This window comes from Pongo pygmaeus, chromosome 11, assembly GCF_028885625.2.
Source record: "Pongo pygmaeus isolate AG05252 chromosome 11, NHGRI_mPonPyg2-v2.0_pri, whole genome shotgun sequence".
Taxonomy (NCBI): Eukaryota; Metazoa; Chordata; class Mammalia; order Primates; family Hominidae; genus Pongo; species Pongo pygmaeus.
This window is the reverse complement of record NC_072384.2, coordinates 76,477,618-76,501,869: the sequence shown is the minus strand read 5'-3', so window position 1 is coordinate 76,501,869 and position 24,252 is coordinate 76,477,618. Positions and strand designations below refer to the sequence as shown.

Below are 24,252 nucleotides of genomic sequence, written 5' to 3'. Positions count from 1 at the left end.
TATAGGAGGACAAACAAAGCATCAGAGCATCATGGGAAGGCATTCATGCCCTAACTGAAAGTAAATTGTTTCAATAATGATTCATTCCCACATGCTTTGGGGGGGGAAACATCAGCAAATATGCACACCACTGCATTGTGTGGGGGGTAAAAACTATTCCCCAATGATAAGCAATCTACACAGGCATTTTTTAACCTGTAAATTTGTGGTAGGTGAGGCCCAGAGCTTTGGTAAGAAATCATAGACTCTCTAACGGAATCACAGAGGTCATCCTGTCCAAATATTCCTTGTCCTGGTGAGCTCTAGAATCACTGTGAGTTTTGAGAAACTTACAGATTCCTTAAGTCTCACTCCAGACCTAATGAATCTTACCATACGGCATTGGACCTGACAAAATGTATTTTCTTTTCAAAGTTCCCCAGGAGATCGTGGTGAATGTCTATGTTTGGAAAGCATTGATCTAGTTGAACCACCTAGATATCTGAATTCCCTCTATCACATCTGGGCCAAGTGATGCTGAACACTTCCAGTCTTGGAGAGCTTACTTTGTTACCCTTGAAAATAGCTTTCACCTGCATTTTGTCTTGAATGTTTATTCCTTCTGTTATGACAACGGCAGGTGGTTAATTTAGTGGTGCAAAACTGTAAATGCCTACTGCCTGTGTTTTAAGGGCAGCTCTCCATCAAATGCATGGGAATTAGACTAATGGTGTCTACCACACTAGGGTCAGAGTTACACGTATCTAGACTCCTGGGAAAGAAACTGGTGCTTTTCCTTTCCTAGTCAAAACCCCACTGCTGTGTACCTCCTGATGCAGATGGGGTGCTGTGGTCCAGAGGACCCTGGCATTTGACAGCCAATATGGGTGTGAGCCCAGCTGCACCCTTCCACCACCAGCCGGCTCTGGCTGTTCAGTTGCCCAACTCTGGAGCAATGGCTCTTGCAGATTGGCTGGGGAAAGGGATTAGGCATCCTCTAATTATGAGATTTTGTCTTCCCTGAGATCTCTTTTGGCATAAGAGTCTCTTCCCAAAAGCCTAGGGTCAAGGAGCCACAGGGGATGGACTCTGCTTTGTATCTTCCTTCCCTGGCTTCAGGGAATCTGCAAGTGTCAGCATTCAAGATCTGCTGCTCCTCCTGGCATGGAGCAGTGTTTGTCCTGGACATAGGGTCCAGATCAGAATATTCCCAGCAGGTAGCAGAGTTGGAGGAGCCTTGAGGATAGGAATGGGCTGTTCAGAGTGTTGTTCTCAGAGAGCTTCCCTGGCAAGCTGATGCCTAGACAGCTTAGCAAGGATCCTGTGGAAATTGCTACTTTCATCTGCTGTGTGACCCTGTGGAAGTTACTTAACCTCTCAGTGTTCAGCTTCCTCATCTGCAAATGGGGATAAGAAAGGCATCTGCTTCACAGGGTGCCAATGAGGCTTTAATGGGTTAAGACCTATTATTTATTTAGGGAAGCCTATGCAAATAATTGCTGAAAAAATAAAATGAAATGCTACCATGACACCTGTTTAATGGAAACACACATTCTAAAACTCCAAATACTACTTCCTAATGAATTTCAGGAATGCAACTTATAAAGAAATTGTTAACTGGATGCAGGGCCTAACAAAATCCAGTCCTTGCTATATTCTAAGGTGGCAGAATTTCACATTTAGATTCATTCTTTAACCTGGTAAATTTCCAAGGTTATAGGTAGGAATCATATCTGGGTTTAGAAAACTACACATTCCTTTTTAGCCAAAGTGGTTCAAAAGTCATCTTTACCCTTCTAAAACTTCCCTTATGAAGTGAAGATGGGCTCTATGTGTTTGTCCTGAGAACCATATTGTCACTGTTAATAAGGTTCTAATTTCCTGCACACTCACTCCACATCACAGTAATTAATTGTCCCTTGACTGGGAAGCTGAATGAAGTCAAGACTTGTCAGAATCTCTCATGGCCGTGTTCCCAGCATCTCCATGTTGGAGTCAGGACAGGTTTGTTGAATAGCTAAGGGAGTGTGGAGGTGAGGCAGGGCAACGACCTGATGGAATAATGCCTGCTGATAGGCGCTAGTGAGGTTGCTTAGGAAATCACCCACCGCAATGGCAGGAGACACCATGAGATGTTTTCTGCTGTAGAAAATTTCTCATTAGAAATAGCCCATTTATATGGGGGACTGGCTAATGTTTTTCTATGAGAATCATTAGCCAGTGTCTCAAAGTGGTGAAGAGTAAGTATATAGCATCTTTCAAAAGTAACTCAGAATTTCCGAGAAGTGACTTTTGTATATAATGCTTCAAAGAAATGGATTTGGCCCAGTGGGGGATGGGGGGAGTGCCTGTGCGGGCGAGATCTGAAGGGGCAGCACATCCGTAGTTAATGTGCATGTGGCCCTGCAGCTGCTTCGACTTACCGGGCCTGGTCTCTCTGTAATTGCGATGAGACATAAAACACAGGTCCTGACTATCTGGGGTCATTAAAGGAGCCCATGCCCCCCTCTTCCTACCCCAGAGGGATACTTCGGGTGCTCTGGTTGAGTTGCAGCTGAATTAACTGCCTCCTGCCTGTCAACATGCCCCTCCTCCCACCCAACTTTCAACCAAACAGGCTTCTGGGGCATCCTATCCTGTGGACACGACCTGTGGAAGGCTAGGCAGGGAGTCAGGAAAGGCCAGAGTCACCATGGTAGGGCTGGGAAGCTCTGGTCCCCAAAGTGGGTTTGTACCTATCCTCTCATAGTACCCTTTAGGATTTTATTAGGAACATTTGTCTTTATAAGAAAACGGAGGCACGATAATCTGTCTGGCTATGGTGATAGAAGGCTGGGTTCTCTTCCTCCATATCAAGGTCACTTATCGGCATCTCCTCCAGTCCCAGAAGGAGGAGTTGAGGCTGACATTGGACCAACAAATTCTTAATTTAAAAGCAGGATGAGAAATATTGTCTGTAGTCCTCTAGAGTTGAGTTTATTTTTTTTAATTTAGTTTAACTTTCTTCATTTTTATATTATTGATAAAACTGGTGGAGCCACTGGGTGTTGGCAAATGTTTGAAATGTCGGAATATGGGAAATGGGTTCAAGAAAAATGTGGTAGCTCATATTTCTGTCTAGCTATCTTTGGTAGATGAATATGTCATAATATGATTGGATATTTATTGCAGGTGATAAAATGGAGAAGAGAAAAAAGGAAAGTGAGTATCTTCTGATTGTTTTTATTCCATGGGTTTTTCAACTCTAAGAAACCGGAGGCTAATAGTTTACAAAGAATTGAAAAAAACCGTACAATGAGTCCAAAGCTTATTTTAACCCTTCTATAGATTTTCATACCTTCTTGAAGCCAACTTGGAGCTTAGAAATATTTATTATTGGTATTTCTAATGAAGAATGTTCTTTATACACACCTGTCACCAACAGTAACCTCATGATTTAGAGGCATTAGCTGCTTTTCCTACAAGCTTAGTGTGGGGTCAAGGTTACCTCTGGTCCAGAATATCTGGCATATGACATATTTGCAGGTAAGCTGTTTAGTATTAAAATGGCTTTGACAGCATATTTACTGTTAGGTTAAAGGACTATAGACCAGTTGTTAATATGAGAAATATAGCCAGGAGATGACTCTAACACAACGCTAACAGGAAGGTAAGGCCTGTAGAAACACTACATAAATAGTGCTCCTCTTGTGTTATGTTAAATTTTAGAATAACCTCGCAGCAACATTTCATCATGGCATTCGCATCTATACACCCTAGTGAAGCCTTAGGGTGCTTCTTCAGGCACAGAATTATGTTCTTGCCTGTGGCTGCCAAAGTAAATAGAAATCAATGGAAGGCAGCAAAAGTGCTGAAGTCATTCCAATAAGGGAAGCGCTTGTTAATTTAAATTTTGCACTTGACATTGGTAAGGACTAATAGCAGAAAATAATGTCCTAGGCTGACTTCTAAAGTCATTTTGGTCATCACTTATCTTGTATTTCTTCGTGACTGCAAAAATAGTGTTATAAATAAGAAGTTATCTAATTGTGATAGATCATTAAAATAAGGGAGAAAAAATAGAAATTTTGTATGTCTGAGTGTGAGTAAGTACTTGGAAAACTTTTGCACGGAAAGGATCTTATCACCTTGTACTTGGATTGAGTGCCCCATGTGAGTGCATGCATGCATATGCATGTATGCATGTGTGTGTATTTCAGAAACTTCAAAAAGCACCTCCTGCTGCTTTCAAAACTAGGCAAATATGTTTGAGGCCTGTTGGTAATTTAAAATAGGAAGATATACACAGAGCTGAAGGTGGCTACACAGGAAATTAGAAAAGGCTTGACTCCACAGAGCAAAATGAATGTGCCATTGTATCACTAAATAATTGGAGGGGTGGGTCTGTGTTGCTGATGCTAAGCAGGTGTCCATAAATCAGAAAAAATGTTTGTAATTAATTGTTATTAGTGTTAATAAGAAAGGGGTTTAAATATGCTAACTTCCTTTTCTCTCAGTTAAATCTTTTAGAGTGTGGGGCTTATCATTACAGTCCTAAGTGGACTGAGAAGCTACAGTGTTCTTGAGGTTTCATTGAATATCATAACCTGTAATCAGTTATTCTGTTGTTTTCCTCAATGAAACTCCTGGTTTTAGCCAAAAGTCAGACCCTCTGTCTGAGCTATAGAGTCCCACATGTTATCGGAACACCCACTTCAAAGCAAAAGTTTTTTAAACAAAGGAAATGCCCAGTTTGTAAATTCTGGGGTGAAAGTTTTAGATGGCGTTTTTAGGTCACATCAACCTGTTCTCCTATGTGTCTCTCTGGCCTTGCACCTGACTCAAGGAGGTCAGCTTTGTTGGGTGGGCCCATAACATCTGCTCTATGTCTTCTCCCTTTCAAAGACAGCTGTTGAAGAGTAACAGAATTCTCTAGATTCATTTCTCAGATTTTTGGGAAAGCCTGAGTCAGGCACTTTGCATCCCCCATGCCTTTCAAACCTGATGGTGAGTATTGTTGTTATTTAATCCATGTACATTTCTGTAAAGGAACAATCCCAGAGAGAAAGACAGGCTATGAACTTGTCAGATGCTGGGAAAAGATATTGCAGGAAAGAAATAGCCTAGTGTCTGAATTTTGCTCTGTATTCATTCTAGGACTGTAACCTGGATCAAAGAGAGACAAAGGGAAGGAGGAGTCTGGAGCCATATTAAAGATGAAATTGAGATATGGACTAGGTGGTGGATCGTTTTTATAAGAGGACATAAAAGAGGATGCTAAAGCTAATTGCCACAATCAAAACTCAAAGACGTAGCAAATGCAAGGTGGTATTTATTCTAAACTCAGCAAAGTAGTAGAAAAATAGTTTTGAGAACAGTTTTAAGGAGACTAGGGTAACAGTGAGAAAACAGTTCATGGCTAGTCTGGACTTAGGACTTTACGGTCGGCCTGGTGAATTGAAGGGAAGCAGCTGATACACTCTGGTTGCATTGTACCCTGGCTTTTGATGCTCTCCCATGTGCTGCAGTCATCAGTAATCTGGAGGAAATGCTATAGAGGCAAAGACACCATTAGATGGGTGCTCAACTAGCAAACAGGGTGTGACCACAGAGTAGTTACCCCAAGACCAGGTCAGCATGACCCAAAAGGCAGAAGAGGACAAGGTTTATGAGTGTTGGGCTGAGCTCACTCCTGCTTGCACATTTCAAGAACAATGTTAATGATGGAAGAGAGAGATAGGAGAGGAAACTCATTAAACTTGCCAAATATGAGATGTAGCTGGGTTGGCTCTATGCAAGCATGGCAGAAAAGCATTTAGAAGTCATAATACATTTAAAATAAGAGCTACCAGCATAGTGGTGACATGAAGAAGGCATGTGTTTTGTTAAAAAGTTTTAAATACTTCTATAAAAGATAGTAAGGTACAAGTTGTTTGCTTGATCAGCAATGCTAATTGCCTTTGAAGTGCATGCTTGGGGGTTCCATGGAGAGACGACCCCGTTTCTTCACCCCAACCCAAATTCACTGAGTTTATGTCAGAATGTTCAGAAGCCCCTTTACAAATTCCTCTGATGGCCTTGTTAGACACCGGCCACCTCCCTGAACCTGGGCCAAGATGAGGGTCTACACCTTGGCTCAGTTCTGCTATGAAAGACTTTCCTGCAGTAAAAGTTACCTGTCTGAAACATTAGGAAGAGTGAAAATGCCACATCTCCAATTTCCAGCAATATATTTGTCTGTCATCATTTGGCCTGGAAGCTTAAGCAGGAAGACCACTTGGAGCCAGACTTCAGAGTGATCTGTCTCTAAGGAATAACTTTCATATTGCAGCGTTCGGTTTTGCAATTCTTCCTAAGCTACTCTAATTTCTTGGCATAAATCTGCAGAAAGACTTCACCCGCCACATCAAACCCTTATAAGGATCCATTTCTGCTCTCATTTTAGAATATCTTTTCTAATAGCTAAAGGCAGACAGAGGCAAACCAAGAAATCCAGACTTTGCATCAACGGGTTAAATCATATGTCAAAGGTGCAACCATAACGTATTACAAGCTTCTCATCACATAATACATCACTCAAGAAAAAATATTTGGGGCAGCTTTTCTAATTCATCTTCCTGGTGTTAAAGGAGCACATCTCCGGTGTTCATGTCTTCTGTTTCAATTAAAGCAATCATGTCTGCTCTTTTAGGAAACTATTAAGGTTTATTACCTCTTTGTTTCACTGCTAATATTCAGTTTCTCCTTGTGGTCTCCCCTTCCAAATACATATTTTTTTCTTTCTATCCGGTTTTGCTTCTCACCACAATATACAGTTTTGGCTATTGTTTGATAAAATGGCCACTATAACGATGTAACTTGCTTAACAAATATCAACAAGTGTTTATGGTTTCCTGTGTACTTGATTCATTGAGTGGGTGGAAGTGGGCAAGAGAAAGATGAGGTGGTTCATGTTCCCAGTAGGAAGAGAGAATGTCAATACTCAAAATAGCTAGAAAACAATTCATCATCAGTATTGAGACAGGCATTTCATTACTGTATGGGTAATAATTAAGAAATTTAAAATGAAAACAGTAGCCCTCGTAATTAAGAAAGTCTTCCTGGAGAGGAGTGTAACACATTTCTTATAAGTGAAGAAAGGGTAAAGCATTTCAGGCGGAGAGAATGGCCTGAACATATAGGGAAGAAGGAACAGGGATGTGAGTAAAGGAGTAGATGGAGCTCGTCGGATCAAAGGAGAGGGACCCTTCTGGTGAGAGAGTCAGGAGCAGGAGCTACTGATGGTGACTTTGACTGCAGGATGAAGAGGCACAGATTTGACGCAGGGATTTCTGGAGGTTTTCTAACAGAAAAAATTGCAATGAAAGGAAGGGTATGTGGATTTACCCAGCAATGATGTACAGGACTCCCTGGGAGAGGAGACGGCAAGAGAATAAAATCATAGGTATTTGGACCAGATGCCCATTAATGTTCCTTCCAATCTATCCTGAGCAACATAATTACATGATTTTATGCTAAGGGAGGTTGAGCGAGATAAGACAGAGGTAGAGGTAGAGATAGTGACACAGAGACACTCAATTGGAGGAATCTGTAAAGATGTCATAGAAGAAATGACATTTAAATGTGTTTCATGGAGATGGTTAAAAGAGACATTGTAGGCAGCAAGAATAGCATAAACAAAGGAATAGAAGGATAGGAAAGTGGAGGGCCATATGGGGCAAACTGGAAGTTCAGGTGTTTTTGGAGTGGCATGTGAAAGGAATCCAGAAGTAGGCTAGAATGGGGAGTGCAATGGATTAAATATTCGTGTCCCCTCCAAATTCACGTGCTGAAATCTATTTCCCAGTGTGATAGTATTTGGAGGGTAGGACCCTCATGATGGGATTAGCCCTTATAAGAAGAGGCCACAGAGATAGCTTGCTCTCTTTCTATCATGTCAGGATACAATAAGAAGTCAGCAGTCTGCAACCCAGAAGAGGACCCTCACCAGAACCCAGGAATGTTGGCACTCTGAACTTAGATTTTCCAGCCTCTAGAATGGTGAGAAATAAATTTCTGTTGTTCAAGCCACCTAGTTGTTATAGCAGCCCAAGCCAATTAAGACAGGAAGGATACTGGGTGTTAGCACTCAGAGGTGTAAGGAGTCTGAACTCATCTCAACCAGCTTCCACCACCATAATGGAGGCTCTCTTTCTAATATTTATTGTAAGTATTGTCTAGCCTGTTCTTGAACACTGAGGTTCATAGGAAGCTCACTAGCTCCCAAGAAAATCCATGCCATTGAAGAAGAATTTTAATTCTTAGAAAACTCTTCATACTCCTCTGAAATTTGTCTGCCAATACTCTACTCATTCATTCCCTTTCCATTCCATTTATAAGCAGGAGAGGTATCAGCTTATAAAAATCTGAATGCCAGATACCGGGTGGAGGAGTTTGAGCTTAAATCTGAGAGCAGTAGATCTAGGAATTCTGAGTAAACTTCTCAGCTTAACTGAGGCATTAGAAGTCCCTGAAGTTTTTTTTTTTTTTGTGTAGGAGAACAACAGGATTATTTACATCTTAAGGAAGACCAACATGGCAGCTGTGTAGAAAAGAAAGCCAAGTTAGAAAGAATATTTTGGAGACAAGACAGTGTGGAGGGATAGGTGGAAAAATCTCTAACGTGAATGCTTAGCTGCACTATTAAGCAAATCCTAGTTATTTTTTGGAACTCAGTTTTCCCATTTCAAAAAATGAGACAGGTTCCCTCAAATAATCTTTCCAATTCTACTATCCTGTGGTTCTGAGTTTTCAGAGCTAAAAGGGGCATTTTCAAAGATTGAAGAGTTTGCATTATTGTAGGTAAAAGTAGAGTGGGCCTGAAATGGGAATGGAAAAGGTGTTGAATCCAAAAAATATAGAGAAGACTCAGAAGGCCAAGATGACAGCTTGGCTGTTTAGGCCGAAAGGGAAGCAAGAATTAATCATAACTCAATTCCTGGGTTACAGGGCAAGGATGAGTCTTGGTGCTTTTGACCTTAAAGAGGACTTTTTAAAGCAAAACTAGCTGGGAAAGAGGAAGATTTAACACATGGAATTTGAAAACATTGTAGGGCAATAAAGAAGACGGAAATGTGAATGAAAGGCTGGGGTAAGAGGTGTAGGTGGTTGAGTCATGGCTGCAGAGATTTTGTTGGAAGTCTTGGGACAGATGGTGTTTCTAAGAGATGGAGAGGAATAAAAACCATGGAGGATTTTCAAAGTGTGAGAATGGGAGATGCTATTAGAAGGGAGAGAGAAGGAGCAGTCAGCTGGGTGGTGAGAGAGAGGCTTCACAAAAGGAAAGGAAGCAAACAAGAAAAGAAAGGAGGTATCCAATTTGCAGCAGGGGAGGAGGCGGGAGGTTCAAGAGGATGAGAACAAAAAAGCCATTTCTGGAAGTGGCTAAAAGAGAGTACTTTCAGTGAAGTAATAGGACTGTGAGTTAGTCTGTTTTGTGCTGCTGTAAAGGAATACCTGAGACTGGGTAATTTACAAAGAGAAGAGGTTTATTCGGCTCATAGTTCTGCAGGCTGTACAAGAAGCATGGTACCAGCCTATTCTTCTGATAAGGGCCTCAGGCTGCTTTCACTCATGGCAAAAGGCAAAGTGGAGCCAAAGGGGAGCCGTACGTAGATCACACTGCAAAAGAGGAGGAGGAGGAGGAAGGAGGGAGAAGGGAAGTGGAGAAGGAGGGAGGAGGGAGGTGGAGAAGGAGGGAGGAGGAGGAGGAGGAGGGAGAAAGAGAAGGAAGGGAGGTGCCTCAGGCTCTTTTTAACAATCACTTCTCATGGGAACTAATACAACAAGAACTCGTTATCCTGAGAACTCATGACCTAAACATCTCCCATTAGGTCCCACCTCCACAACTGGGGATCGAATTTCAACATGAGATTTGGAGGGAACAAATATCTAAACTATATCAGGCTGGAAATCAATTAGTAAAGAATTTTTAAAGGCATTCATTCATCCAACAGAAATTCATTAGCCTCTTAGGGGCCTGGTACTGCTCTAGGTACAGAGAATATAGCAGTAAAGAGGACACTTGAAAGGATAAACAAGAAAAATGCCAGGTAGAGATTTACAATAGAGGGACATGACAGACTGGTGGGCACTGTCAGCAAAGGTACTAGCCAGTGCAGGCCCTAAGATGGCAATAGGTTGATAATATACAAAGAATAGAAGGAAGGGCAGTATATTAGAGTGTACAGGTAGTTCCTGAGAACATTATGAGATTATGTCAAAAAGATTTCAGGGTAAAGAATTTGAACTGCATCTCAAGTGTGTTTGTAGTTATGTTGGGAAGTGATAGTTTTAAGCAAGGGTGTGACATGATCTGATTTACTCGAAAGGGTATCTTGTCTGTTTCCTTGAAAATGACTACAGAGAAATGTAGGTGGAGGCAGGGGCCCATTGGAAAGCATTTCAATAGTCCAGATAGGAGCTGGTAGTGGTCTGCACTAGGGTGGTTGTGGTGGAAATGAAGGGGAGAGGAAAGACTGGAAATGTGTTTCGGAAGAAGTAGAATTGATAGGATTTGCTGATGGCTTGGATGGAGGAAGGAGGAATATATTATATTTAAACTTTAAGCCACATACATTGATTTGATCAAAATTAACAGGACAAAGAGAGATCATCATTTTCAATTCAGTTTCATTTAATCATTATCAGTGGAACTCCTACTATGTGTAAGACATAATTTCAGATTCATTCATTTGATAAACATTTATGGAACACTGACTATGCCCCAGGTACTGTGCTGGGTACTAAAATCTTGAGCAAGATGGACACAGTCCTTCCCTCAGAGGTCTTGAGGTTGAGTGAGACAGAGAAATCATCAAACAGTGAGTGCCTGCATGCACATCATGAGAAGGGCCAAGAGGGAAAAAGACAAAATGGCTTTTAGAATAAAAACAGACAGATCTCACCTAGCTTGTGTTGGCTGGAAGGCTCCCCTGAGAAGGTGACATTTGGGCTGTCTGAAGGATGATGGCAGTGAGAACATCATGTTTAAAAGTGCTGTGGTAGGAAGAAACATTGTCATTCAAGGAACAGAAAGAAGGCCAGTGTGCCAGAAGCCTAGAGAACAAGCAAGAGAGGGATGATGTGACGGAGTGGGCAGTCAGTGCTCAGATCACACAGGGCCATGCCAACCTTTCTATGGGATTTTGGTTTTTATTTTAAGGTCAAGGAGAAGAAGGTGATGTGATTAGGTGTTTAAAATTTTCTCTGGCTACGGAGTTAAGGAGAGATTTGGTCTTCACATTTAGGGTCTCTAGGGGAACAAATAGATTGGGTAAATTCTGAGTCACATGGGCTGCCAAGGGGAGGAAGTGAAGACCAAAGGAAAACTGGAGATCTGTTAGAAGGCAAGGAGAGGGAATTTCATGCTCAACATGCACCAACACAGATGTCATGGTTGCTTTTCCATGTCAACACATCTAGAAAGACTACATGTTTTTTCTGTAGCTACATAACATTCAACTGTATTGACAGGTTATACTTTAATATTTACCATCTCTCTATGGGTGGGCATTTAAATTGTTCCAATTTTTTTACTATGGCAAACAAAACTTTTTTTGGAACATTCCTTAACATTTATCTTAGCTCTTGAGAGACACATAGAGGTAAAAATGCCAGGTCAGAGTGCATGAGCATTTTAAGTTTTAATAGATGATGACAAATTGCCCTGAAAAACGTGATGCCAATTTTGAGCAGTATTTTAAGAAATAATGCTGAGCTAATGTGTCAGATCTGGTAAGTCCAGAATCACGGCAGCGAGGAAGGATCCAGTACAGTGATCCAGGGGAGAGGTGTTGAGTTCCTGACCTCCCATAATGGACTCTTTTGGAGTTTGCCTCCAAGTGGGAAATCCTCAGATGGGCAGTGATAGTTCTTCGGCCAACAAATCCTCCTGGACAGTAAATTCCTGAACTTCTGCTGCAGAGGCCATAAGGAGAAGAGTAGAAGTCTTCTGAGAAAGTTGTTGTTAGAAGCCAGAATCCCAGGTGTGTTCTTCTTATTTAATTCTCTTAGTCCTGCTCCTCAAGAATCCTAGCAGGATTTGGTAAAGCCAACCCCTCCTTCCTTCCTGAGATATTCTCCTTGTCTGATCACCATAATGTGCTCTACTCTTTTTCTTTTTTTCTCCCCAGGCAATTGTGTGAGCTTCTTATCCCTTGTCACCTTGTTACCTCAAACGTCAATACTCCTCAGGCTTTTGGTTCTGGTCCTTCTTGGCCATCTCCAAACTCTCTCCTTTGGCGATCACATTCCTTCCCATGTTCAGTGTCTTTTACATGCTAATAAGTCCCACATTTTTATCTCCAGCCCAAACTTCTGAATTTTATAATTATATTCCTGAAAATTGAACTTGTCTAAATACCACACTTCATTTTCACTTCCCATTTGTGCCCTTTCTCTCCCAATATCTCCTGTATTGGTAAAAGCCAATTCCATCCATTCAGTTATTCACACGAAGAAACTAGGAGTTATCTTATTTCACCCCTTTCCTCATCCTCTCAATACAGTCTGCCAACAAGCCCAGTCAAACCCAATTTCAAAATATATTTGAATCCATCCATTTTTCTCCCTCTTCACTTCTCCACCCCAGTCCAAGCCACCATCTCTTCTTATTTAAATACCTACCTTTCCATCCATTCTGCACACAGCAGATAGATTTTTATAAAATGCATATAGGATCATGTTACTCTCTTGCTTAAAACTGTCCAAAGCTTTCTGTTGCTTTCGGGATAAAAATGCAAATGAATTACCTTGGCTTATAAGGCCCCGCATGACCCATCTAGGGCCCATCTCCAGCATTATCCCTGACCTCCTGCACCCCCAGTCAGCTTACCAGGGCCCTGGCTTGCTGCTTCGCTTTCAGCTTCCTGAATACGTTGAGCTTCTGCCATTCAGGGCCTTTTCACTTACCATTTGCTTTGCCAGGAACTTTCTTCTCCTTGATCTTTGCCTCCCTCATGTCTTATTTATTTATTTTTATTTTTTAGTTTTTAGTTTTTGAGATGGAGTCTCACTCTGTCACCCAGGCTGGAGTGCAGTGGTGCGATCTTGGCTCACTGCAACCTCTACCTCCTGGGGTTCAAGTGATTCTCCCGTTTCAGCCTCCCAGGTAGCTGGGACTACAGGCACATGCCACCATGCCCGGCTTTTTTATTTTTAGTAGAGACGGGGTTTCATCAGTTGGCCAGGCTGGCCTCAAACCCCTGACCTCAGGTGATCCACCTGCCTTGGCCTCCCAAAGTGCTGGGATTATACGCATGAGGCACTGTGCCTGGCCTCCCATATGTCTTAATAGAAGCGTTGGTCCTCAGATGAGCCTTCCCTGACCACCCATAACATAGGTTCTCCGTATTTGGCTTCTGTCTCAGTGCTTTGCCTGCTTCCTTCATACAAATTATTGCAACTTGTCATTTTTTTTTTTACTTGTTTTCTTTTCAGCTCTAGAAGGGAAACTCCATGAACGATGGCACCATGAATGTCTTGTTCAGTATGGATTCCTCAGCATTAATAGGGATCAGTAAATATTTGTTGAATGAATAAATAAGAGTCCTATTAATTGACCTTATTGTGTCCAACAAAAGTTACATTTCCCCACTGTAGTGAATTGTTGGCAGCATCACTCTTTGCTGTATACCATTTAGAAAATATAACATTAGTTGATTTTCTACTTTTACCCCTCCTTTTATGTCTCCAAAGAGACAGCATCTCCTTTACCCATCTTGGCTATGAAATCTACTATCTTTTGGACTTTGTCAAATTGGAGACTGAAAAACTCGAGCAGGTCTTTTTCTCTGCACAATGTATCAAACCACATTTCATATGCTATGCAGCACTCCTAATTAATTTTCACCAAGTGTATTTTCTTTGGGTCTAGACCTCTTCATACTTTACCATCAAAATGTATTTAGTCAGCCTTATGAAGATGGGCAAAGATCTTTGAAGCCTTGGAGTAAAGAATGTAGTGTTTGCTTTCATGGAGTGGTCCTCATACTGAGATAGGGTAGAAGTAGTTTCCTTGATCAGCCTCGGGGAAATGGGACAGGTCTGTTTCTAGAGCTCTGTGTGTTTTTTTCCTTTGCAGCAAAAATACTCGTCTCTCATTTGAGAGCTGATCAGTACATTCACTGCAGCCATTCCTCCCAGGTTTTCAAGATTGATCAAGCAGTACATGTCTGATGAATTAACCATGACCAGTCAGCTATTGGCTCTTTGGGGCATTTAAATCTACAAAATTTAGTAGTTAGCAGGACACAAATAACAAGAGTCCTGAGATTTGTGGTTTGTCCATCTCCCACTTCTGGGGCCTCTTATTCTTAATCTGTAAAGCAAGGATTTGAATATTCACCCTCACCTAACTCCTGGATTCATGAGTTTTCAGCCTCCACTTCTCCCTGTCCACGCTGATATGGAGAAGGCTGAAGAAAGAAGAAGGGAAGGAAAAGAGCAAATCCTTTGTTGATCTGAGAAGTCATCGTCAAAGTCCTGTACTTGTAGAAGAACTGCATACAACTTTTCCAAATAAAGTAAATCTAGCTTTTACATTTTATTTATTAGCACAACACAGATTCCCATCTCAGTTTCAACAGTCTGCCAAATGTCATTTTTTTCCCTAAGATCAAAGTTCATCATTGCTTGAACATTGGAGGGCTCTAAAGGGCTTGATTTTATTGTACTTAAAAATTTTTAAGCAAATCTGTGCCAACAACGTGTTGACATATTAAAAAGCTATAGTTATTAAAACAGTGTGGTATTGGAGTAGGATCAGATATGTAGATTAATCAAACAGCAGAGAGAGCTTGTAAACAGAGCCAGGTATATATGAAAAATTTAGCTCGTGTCAGAGACAACATTGCAAACCAATGAAGAAAGGGTAGAGAATGGCTGTATACCAGAGAAAAAATAAAATGAGATTTCTATCTTATATTATATACAAACATAGACTCCAGATAGATTAAAAGTCCAAAATGTAAATAATATAATTCTATACCTGTGAGAAAAAAATACATAAGTATCCTTGGGGTAGGGAAAGCTTTCTTTAACAAGATACAAAATACACATACCGTGGAGGAAAAGGTACCGAAATCTGACAATAGCAAAATTTCACCCCTTTTATGGCAAACGAAACCAAACAAATCCTCGACCCCATTACAAACAAGGTTAAGACAACTGAGTAAGACATATGATGCTTTTTTGCTTTAATAAATAAATGGTGAGAAAACAAAAGGGATGAGTGTTGTTAGGGACAAAAAGAGACTTAAGAGGCACAGTGACCAAATAAAACAGAGGGACATCCATTGGATTCTAATTCAGAGAAACCCAATGTGAAAGAATGTTTGTGGGTCAGCTGGGAAAATTTGAATACTGACTGGTTATTAAGAAATTGTAAGAAATAGTTAACGTTTAAGGCATAATAATGATATTGTGGTAATTTTTAAAGATTTGTGTTTTTTAGAGGAACTACTGAAGTATTTGTGATTACAATTTTACAGTGCCTGGCATTTGCTTTAATCCAGCAGGTTTGTGGGGAAGGGAATGAGAGTGGGTGTACAGATGAAAGGAGATTTGCCATATATTATTAATTACTAAAGCTGAGGGAGGGTATAAGTGAGTTCACTATATTATTTTAGTTTATTTTACTCATGTTTGACATTTTCCATAATGATTTCTGTAAAATACAAGTCGTGGATTTAGAAATATGCCTGACCTATTATAAACACAAAATAAATGTTATCTGTTATTATTATATTAATCTTTTTAAAAGACAAGTGACACATACATTGCTGATGGGAGTATAAATTGGTACAGACTCTACAGAGGACAATGTGGCAAAATCTATTTTTTTAAAAAGGCACTTAGTCTTTAGTTCTCTTTATGAATTTATCCTTCAGATATTTGTACATGTATGAAATAATATGAATTGTCACTGAATCACAATTGTTTTTATTTAAAAATTTTTATTTTTAATTTTTGGGGTACATGGTAGGTTTATATATTTATAGGGTAGATGAGATGTTTTAATACATGCATACAATGCATTATAATCACATCATGGAGAATGGGGTGTCTGTCCCCTCAAGCATTCGTCCTTTGTGTTACAAACAATCCAATTATACTGTTTAAGTTATTTTTAAATGCACAATTAAATTGTTATTGACTATCATCACCCTGTTGTGCTATCAAATAGTAGAACTTTTTCATGCTTCCTATTTTTTTTGTACCCACTAACTGTCCCTACCTCCCCTCCCATCCCCCCCACTACCCTTCCCAGCCTCTGGTAAGAAGCAAATTTTTAATAACACAAAATTGGAAGTGTCAATCAGTAGGAATCTAGTTGAATAAATTCTGGTCCATAAATAGAAAAAGAAGACTTTGTAGCCGTTAAAATAAAAAGAAAGAAAAAGAAATAGCTCCATATAAGCTGAATGGAGCTTACAGAATGATGTCTAAAATATTTTTAAGTGAAAAAAGCAATATGCAGACTGAATCTTTTAAATTTATTTAAAAAACTATAGAGGAACATATAGACTATTTTTTGTATATGTATAGAACTCTTTGGAAGGGTGTACCACAGCACTGGTTTTTGTCTAAGAAGGGAAACCGAATGGGGGAAGAGGAGTAGATGTGAAAGGGGAACTTTTCACTGTGCACTTTTGTAACTCTTTAAGTTCGTATCATATGCATATATTACCAGTTCAAAAAAAAGAAAAGAAGACATTTTCAGTGTATATAATATGCAAAAGGTTACTACCCAGGATACAGGTAGAACCTTTATAAACTGGTAATAAAAATACAAATAATCTAACAGAAAAATACACAAAGGATATGATGAAAGAAAATTGTTATGCCAATAAACCTGCAAAAGGTAGTTACACTTATTAATAGGCATGGAAATGAGAAATAAAACCAATACTTAGGCATTATTGTTTAACCATCAAATTGGAAATGAATTTAGTGTCCAAGAACATCAAGCTTTGGCCAGCATGTGGGGGAAATGGTTCCATCATCTTATGTTGGCGCATAACAGTCACTAGGGAGTCTTTTGGCAGCACTTAAGCAAACTAGAAATATATCCTAGCCCCATGGATTCCACTACTGTGTATATTTTCTACATAAATACTTAGATGTTTATACAAAGAGACAAGTATAACAATGTTTATTGCACCATTGTAGAAAATATTAAGAAACTGGAAAGAACCTAAACATTCATCAATAGTGGATTGGAAATGTGATATATACACAAGGAAGGGGAAGAACTAGATCTACATAGCTCAATATGGATAGATCACCAAAAACCCAATGTTAAGGAGAAACAAAAAGCAAGTTGCAGTAACTATCAAGAATGATGCCACTTATGTAAATAATGAAACACTGCACATACAGAAAGCAATGCTATTTATTGTGGCATACCTGATTGTATACAATGTCTATATTTTAATGGATTGGAAGGACCCACATCTGCTCATAAAAGTGGCTTCTCTTGGATATAGGAGAGTAGGCTGGTTAGAGGGGATTAGGTTTGGAATCTGAAACATATTATTTCTTAAAAAAAAAAAAACTGGAGGAAAATATGACCAGATGTTAACAGTTGTTAACTCCAGGAAGTATGAATGTGAGAGTTTAACTTTTCTGTATCTTTTAAATTTTTCAAGAAAAGGAGGAGGGAATGGGAGAAAATTTTTTTCAGAGGAAAAGAATAAGATAGATTTCTCTTTGAACCCTGGAGGACAAAAGCAATATGCAGCCCCCTTATGACAGGAAGAAATCCTGAGGTCAGGCTTTGCTTCCTCTGGAGGAAACTTTTGCTGATGACAGCCTGTTTCCCTCTTGTCTCCTTTCCCTGGCCTTCCCCATAGAAAGCAAAAGCACTCTTAGGAAGGCAGCATTTTCTTTTTTTCTTTTCTGGATTTTACAACTTTATTTTTTTAATTTTTAATTTTTAACTTTTATTTTAGGTTTGGGGGTACATGTGCAGGTTTGTTTTATAGGGAAACTCGTGTCATAGGGGTTGGTTGTACAGATTATTTCATCACCCAGATATTAAGCCCAGTACCCAATAGTTATTTTTTTCTGCTCCTCTCCCTCCTCCCACTCTCCACCCTCAAGTAGACCCCAGTGTCTGTTGTTTCCTTCTTGTGTTCATAAGTTCTCATCATTTAGCTCTCACTTATAAGTGAGAAGATGTAGTATTTGGTTTTCTGTTCCTGCATTAGTTTGCTAAGGATGATAGCCTCTAGCTCCATCCATGTTCCCACAAAAGACATGATCTTGTTCTTTTCTATGGCTGCACAGTATTCCATGGTATGTACGTACCACATTTCCTTAATCCAATCTGTCATTTATGGGCATTTAGGTTGACTCCTTGTCTTTGCCAGGTAGCCATTTTCAATACTAGGGAGATTAGGACCCTATCTGCCCATATGGGATTGCATTTGAGAACAAAGCATTTCCATGACCATGATTTGTAGGTTTTAAATTCTATAGTCTCTGTATATATGTTATTACTCCTGGAAAACCTTCTGTGTGATGGTGAATAAATAATAAAAGTGCATTAAGATGTGGAACTTAAATTCCAAAGATTAACTGCATTTTAAAAGAGAAGTTCTGAGGGAGTGAGCAGTCCTCCCAAGTTTTTCCAAAAGAAAACACTGATCAAGATTTTTCAGAAAAAACATGTTCAGAAATTCTTCAGAAACAAAAATTTTTGGACAATGTGGTAACTTCATCAGTAAACATATTTGGTAGTAAAAGGCCTACTTCCATGGGCCCCTTCTACTGTATCTGTGAAAAAGGCTGCTTTTGAGCAGTAAGTAAATGTCCCCCCCAAAATGTGCAATGCGTGGTAGGTGGGCCATGGGAACAACTTGGGTGTTAGGGTAGAATGGCCACTGTCTGGGCCTGTCACTAACACCGCACTTGAACGCAGGTGTGGACAACAAGAGCACAGAGCAGGCCAGTGGGCACCAAATAGTACCTCTTTTACATTTTGCTACAATAGCAGCAGCTTATGGCACTGGCTTAAGGCTGCTGCCAAACTCCACTGTCATTCCCTCACTGACAGTGATAGAATGGTACATCTGTTCAGTATTCAGAAATGAGACAGGCTTGTTTTGACACCACTGTTTCTGCAAAAGGGAAAGGAACCAGATTGGAGAGTGTAGTCATCAATTGGCAGAATCAGTTAAGAATAACAACAGCACAGTGTGCGTCATTTGGGAGAGGTAAGTGTGGCATGAGGTGCTGGAATTCATTGGAAAATGCTAGCCCAGCTCTTCCTCCCTTAGTTTGGACAACATTTGGTCTCATTTCCATGGCTTCTGCATACCCAGTTGAAGGGAAGCTCGTCCCTGCCTCCCAATCACTTAACCTCTTATGATGCCTGATAGTAAAATGTAGTATGTTAGCAACTACAGGGATTCCTACTTGGAGAGATAAGTCTTTGATTCTTATTTAAGCTTTGATTTATTGTCTTTGGTTGTTTTGGGTAGAGGGATGGCTGATCTTTAACAAGAAAATAAACTTAAAGATGGAAATTCTTGTAAGCCATAAATACCACTAACTTGCCTGTTCCAGGGAAGTTCAAATAAAGACACTGGGACTTAGCAGCAGCTGAAATGTTTTCCTTTTTTTCCCATTGGCCCAAAAAAAGATATGCCTTGCCATTGGTGGTTTGGCGCCAGGGCCTGATCTGCGCCTGGATACACAAGCCATTCAGAGTTCCTATTGCATAGAAAGGAGATAGAGGATGACGAATTGGTCTATACCAGTTGACCTCCAAAGTGAAGGGATAACTTTACCCAGCAATCTCTGGAGGTTTCTTTATCTGTTTTATTTAGTGTAAACACTGTTTTTCTCCAGTATTCCCTATTTCTCCCAGCAAGCTCCAAGGATTAATTCTGGGTCACTAGCTAAGTTCACCACCTCTGCTCTGCTACCAAATTTCTTCTATCTTTTTCCTTAGCCTTATGCAAATCCTGGAAGATATCAATTCTGAGGGCTGGGGTGTATCTTGATCACCTTTGGAATCTACCACTGCATGGAGCACAGCACTTACCACATAGTAGGTAAGCAATAAATGCTTGCTTGTCAATTGATTTATTCAGTAGACTCAGTGCTGTGTGCACATTAAACACCTGGGGAGCTTTAAACAAGAAACGAGCAAACCAACAAATGCTGCATCAGCCTAGACCAACACAATCCTGATCTCTGGATGTGGGATCCCCACACTGGTAAGTTTGTGAAGCACCACAGGTGATACTAGTGCATGGGGAACATTGAGAACTACTGGATTCATTAACCTGTTGCTTTACTTGGCTACAGTTCTGTTTGTTTCCAAGTTTGGAAGAAACATAATTGAATCATTTTGAGGAATTCCAATCCCTGACAAGATGCCAGTGCTATTTTACAGCAAGAGTAGACGAGGAAGGCTATACTATGTGGTCCTGGGCAAGTTATTTAAATTCTCTGTGCCTCAGTTTTCTCAACCGTAAGATGGGAAGAATAATAGTAACTACCTCTGGAGGCTGTTGTAAAAGTTAAATGATCTGATCTATGTAAAGCTCTTAGAACAGTACCTGGTATATAAGTGTGTGATAAATAAAATCCAATATGAAGAAGAGGATGATCTATTTGTTGTCATTATTGTTGTTCTCTGCTTCAGTTAATGACTCTAGCTTCCTCCCAGAGTAAGCTCCCAGGAGACTTTTGACCCCAGCCTCTCCTTTGTCCCTTCCATTTTATCCCTGGTCAAGTCTTGCTCCTCTGACCCTGCACTATCTGGAATCTGCCCCTTCCTTTTCATGCCCCTGGCCCTAATTTTAATCCTCACTCTCATTATCTCTCTCCTGGGTTATGGCTGCCGCACTGGTCTCCTTGCCAACCGTCTGTTTTGCCTGTCAACCACCCCTAGATGGCTCCCAAATTGCCCTAAAGTCAAGCTCTAAGCTTGGAGCTGCCAAGCTCAAAGCTCAACTTATATCCTTATTGCTGTGAAAATTCAAACCCAAATTGTGTGATTTGGATAGTTTAGTTACTTTCTCTAAGCCTCTGTTTCTTCATCTTCTTTTTTTGTTTCCTTTTTTGAGACGGAGTCTCACTCTGACACCCAGGCTGGAGTGCAGTGGCACTATCTCGGCTCACTGCAACCTCCACCTCCCAGGTTCAAGTGATTCTCCTGCCTCAGTCTCCTGAGTAGCTGGGATCACAGGTGCACACAAACATGCCCAGCTAATTTGTGTATTTTTAGTAGAGACAGGGTTTCTCCATGTTGGCCAGGCTGGTTCCGAACTCCTAGCCTCAAATGATCTGCCTGCCTCAGCCTCCCAAAGTGCTGGGATTACAGGCATGAGCCACAGCACCCTGCCAGTTTCTTGATCTTTAAATGGGGATCATCTAATAACACTTTCTCCTCAATAGGGTTATGGGAATAGAATAAGGGAATTCTTGTAAATACGGCATCTAGAAATCTTCATGGCACACCATAGGGGATCAATACAAGTTGTTGTTGTTATTATTTGAAACTTGACTGCCAGCAACTCCTCTCCAGCCATCCTGAGCACTGGCCACATGGAAGTCCTTGCTGTTTCCAGACCCCCTGTGCCTTTCTGGATTTGGGTCTCTGCTCACATCGTCTTTACTTTTGGGATGCCTGCCACTCCTCTCCAGGTGTCTGAATCTTAACAGTCTTAAAGGGCCAACCCTCAAATGCCAATTTCTTCTAGAAGACTTCCCTGGAAGTCAATTACTCCTTTGACTTCCCTTAAATTCACTTATTTTAAGGCAGGGGCTCTCCAACTTTAGCATTCATCAGATTCACCTGGAGGGCTTGTTAAACCAATGACTCCGTAGCTGATCCTGGAGATCCTAATTCAGTAAGTCCAGGGTAGGACCCCAAAATTTGCATTACTAATGCGTTCCCAGGTGATACTGATCTGCTGGTCCATACTTAAGTAGCTCCGTTTTATGCCCACTCACTGAACATCTTCCAACTTCTATGGCTACTCGAATACAAATCTCTTCTCTGAGAAGACTGTAAGTTCTTCCCTAGAAGGGCTACAATCTACCTTCCCTTATATCTGGTGAAAGGAGGTGGGCCTTGGTCTGGGCCTTGAAGGCTGGGTGGGATTTGAATCCACTAACAGCAGGCAAGAGCCTGCACATGAGGAGCCCAGGAATGGGAACAGGAACAGAGAGCTGCACGGTTGTGGGAGGGTGACTGGTTAGGATATTAAGGTGCAATGGGAAATGGGGCTAGAAATCTGTGTGCCGCATATCCAATATGATATGGGGGTTTTGAGAAGTGGGGTGTGGAACCTTGAAAAGCGGGCAGAGGAGTGCACATTTGATCCCCTAACCTGCAAAGCACAAGGGCTGAACTGCAAGGTCTCATCATGATGGTTCCTTCCATAAGCTGCTGTGGAGTTTGGCTCTCTTTGCATTTTCAGCAAGGCACACTTTCTAGACGTGCAGGACATGTTTCTATTCTACCTCTAAAAGTCTGTCATTCTTTGAATTACTGTTGCCTATGAAAACATGGACAGAGGTGAGGCTCAGGTCCCACCAACTGCTCCTGTGTGCCTGAGCCAAACCAGAGCCTTGAGGTAGTTGTCATTGGTGCCTCCTCCCCACAAATTTTGGGCTCTTCCTTCCCTGAAAATCACTTTTCCTGGTTTGGAAGTTGCTTGACCAAGAAGCTAGAAATATCATTGCTTCCAGAAAATGGATTCTCCCCCCATTTTCAGAACAAGCTTGGTTTAAGGGGATAATCACAAGATGGAAAGAAGGAAGTGGCCACCTGGAAGCAATAGATCTGGGTTCAATATGAAGCCGGTGGTTTTATTCTGTGGGTTTTCGGCTATGCCTGCCTCCCAGGTGCAGATGAGGTTAAATAATTAATGTATGTGAATGCACTTTGTAAGCTCTAAAGCGCCGCAGGAATATAATTAATTATGTTTATAATTACAGGTAATGTAATTATAATTACTTTGTGGGTGGAAGCAGAATATATATATCTCATGCCTGTTCTATAGTAGGATACCCTTGGTGGATATCCTTGGTTAGATCATCAATTTGTATATTTGAGCTTGACTCACTTTCTCTGACTTTATTTTCAACATTGAGACATATAAGACTTTGGCCCAAGGACTTCTGTTTTGTTTTTTTGTTTTTGTTTTGTTTTGGAAAATAGGATAAAAGTGCATAGAGCAAGGCTGGGAAATTCAACACTCCAATAGTAATATTATCTGCCACTTATCTATCATGTAGATAAAGTTAAGGCAATTTATTTAACTTGCCTATATACAGCAATAATACTTGCAGAGATCCTATAAACACAAAAATATGATATACACATACAGTTTCTATAAGTGATTTATATCTACATGTTACTCAGAGTTCTTTCTAGAAATTCACTAGACCCTACTACATTCTAAAATGATCATGTAATTGCTAAATCAGAAATTTGTTCTATATTTCAGGCAATGCTCATTAATACTAAGCTAAAAATTTAATATGTTGTACCATTTTGCTTGTTTAGCAAAACTAATAAGCTTAATAGAAGTGCTGGGTAGTTGTTTATTTCCTTCAATATACTTAATCTTAAAAAGTGATTGTATTTGGGCCCATGTTCTGGAGCAAGAGTTGAGGTATATTTGTACCTGAGGGAAACATTTCTGCCTGGAGTCTCCCTCCTTGAAACTGCCAGATTCTGCCCGAGAAGCTAAACGTCGCATTTCTTCAGAGTCTCTGACCTTCTGCCATTGTTCTTATGCACTGTTAATTGTTGTTAATTTCTAACACATCATTAATTATTTGCCATTAAAGATGTGGGAGACGGAAATGCCCTTCACTCATGGGTGGTCACATGAATTAACCATTAATTACAAAATGTGTTACTTTAAATGCGAAAAGTGAATTTGAGCCATTTGCATGAAAGTTGCTGTGTTTCTGTGGCTGAGCTGTGACACACTGGCAGCATGGGTGGGGATACCATGAGTGATCCCGTCATGGCTGGGGAAGAAGCCATCTCCTCTTGCTTCCTTAATGACTGTCACATTTGGCCTCTGGAGCATGATGTACTTTTCAGAGAAATTTTCTCTTTACAACTTTCTCCTCCTTTGCACAAGAAGCCTGAAGTAGAACAGTTTTCTCTGATGTCACAGCCCCAAGTCAGTCACACAATTAGTACTTACCGTGGAGTTCCTGACTCCCACTCCCATTCGGCCCATCAGACCATGCCGAGAGGTAAGCGCTGGCAGG

The 24,252-nt window shown here is 40.6% G+C and overlaps 1 long non-coding RNA gene across 2 annotated transcripts; it reads left to right on the top strand.

The window, feature by feature from the left end:
* Positions 1-2,090: 2,090 nt before the first annotated feature.
* LOC134737756 (uncharacterized) lies at positions 2,091-20,614 on the top strand. 2 transcript variants are annotated; one of them, XR_010122971.1, is made up of 5 exons: positions 2,091-2,219; positions 5,116-5,283; positions 7,899-7,998; positions 19,958-20,060; positions 20,317-20,614. It is a non-coding gene; the product is annotated as an uncharacterized LOC134737756 (long non-coding RNA). The 2 variants fall into 2 exon arrangements; XR_010122970.1 differs by having other exon boundaries at positions 2,091-2,243.
* The last annotated feature ends 3,638 nt before the right edge of the window (positions 20,615-24,252 follow it).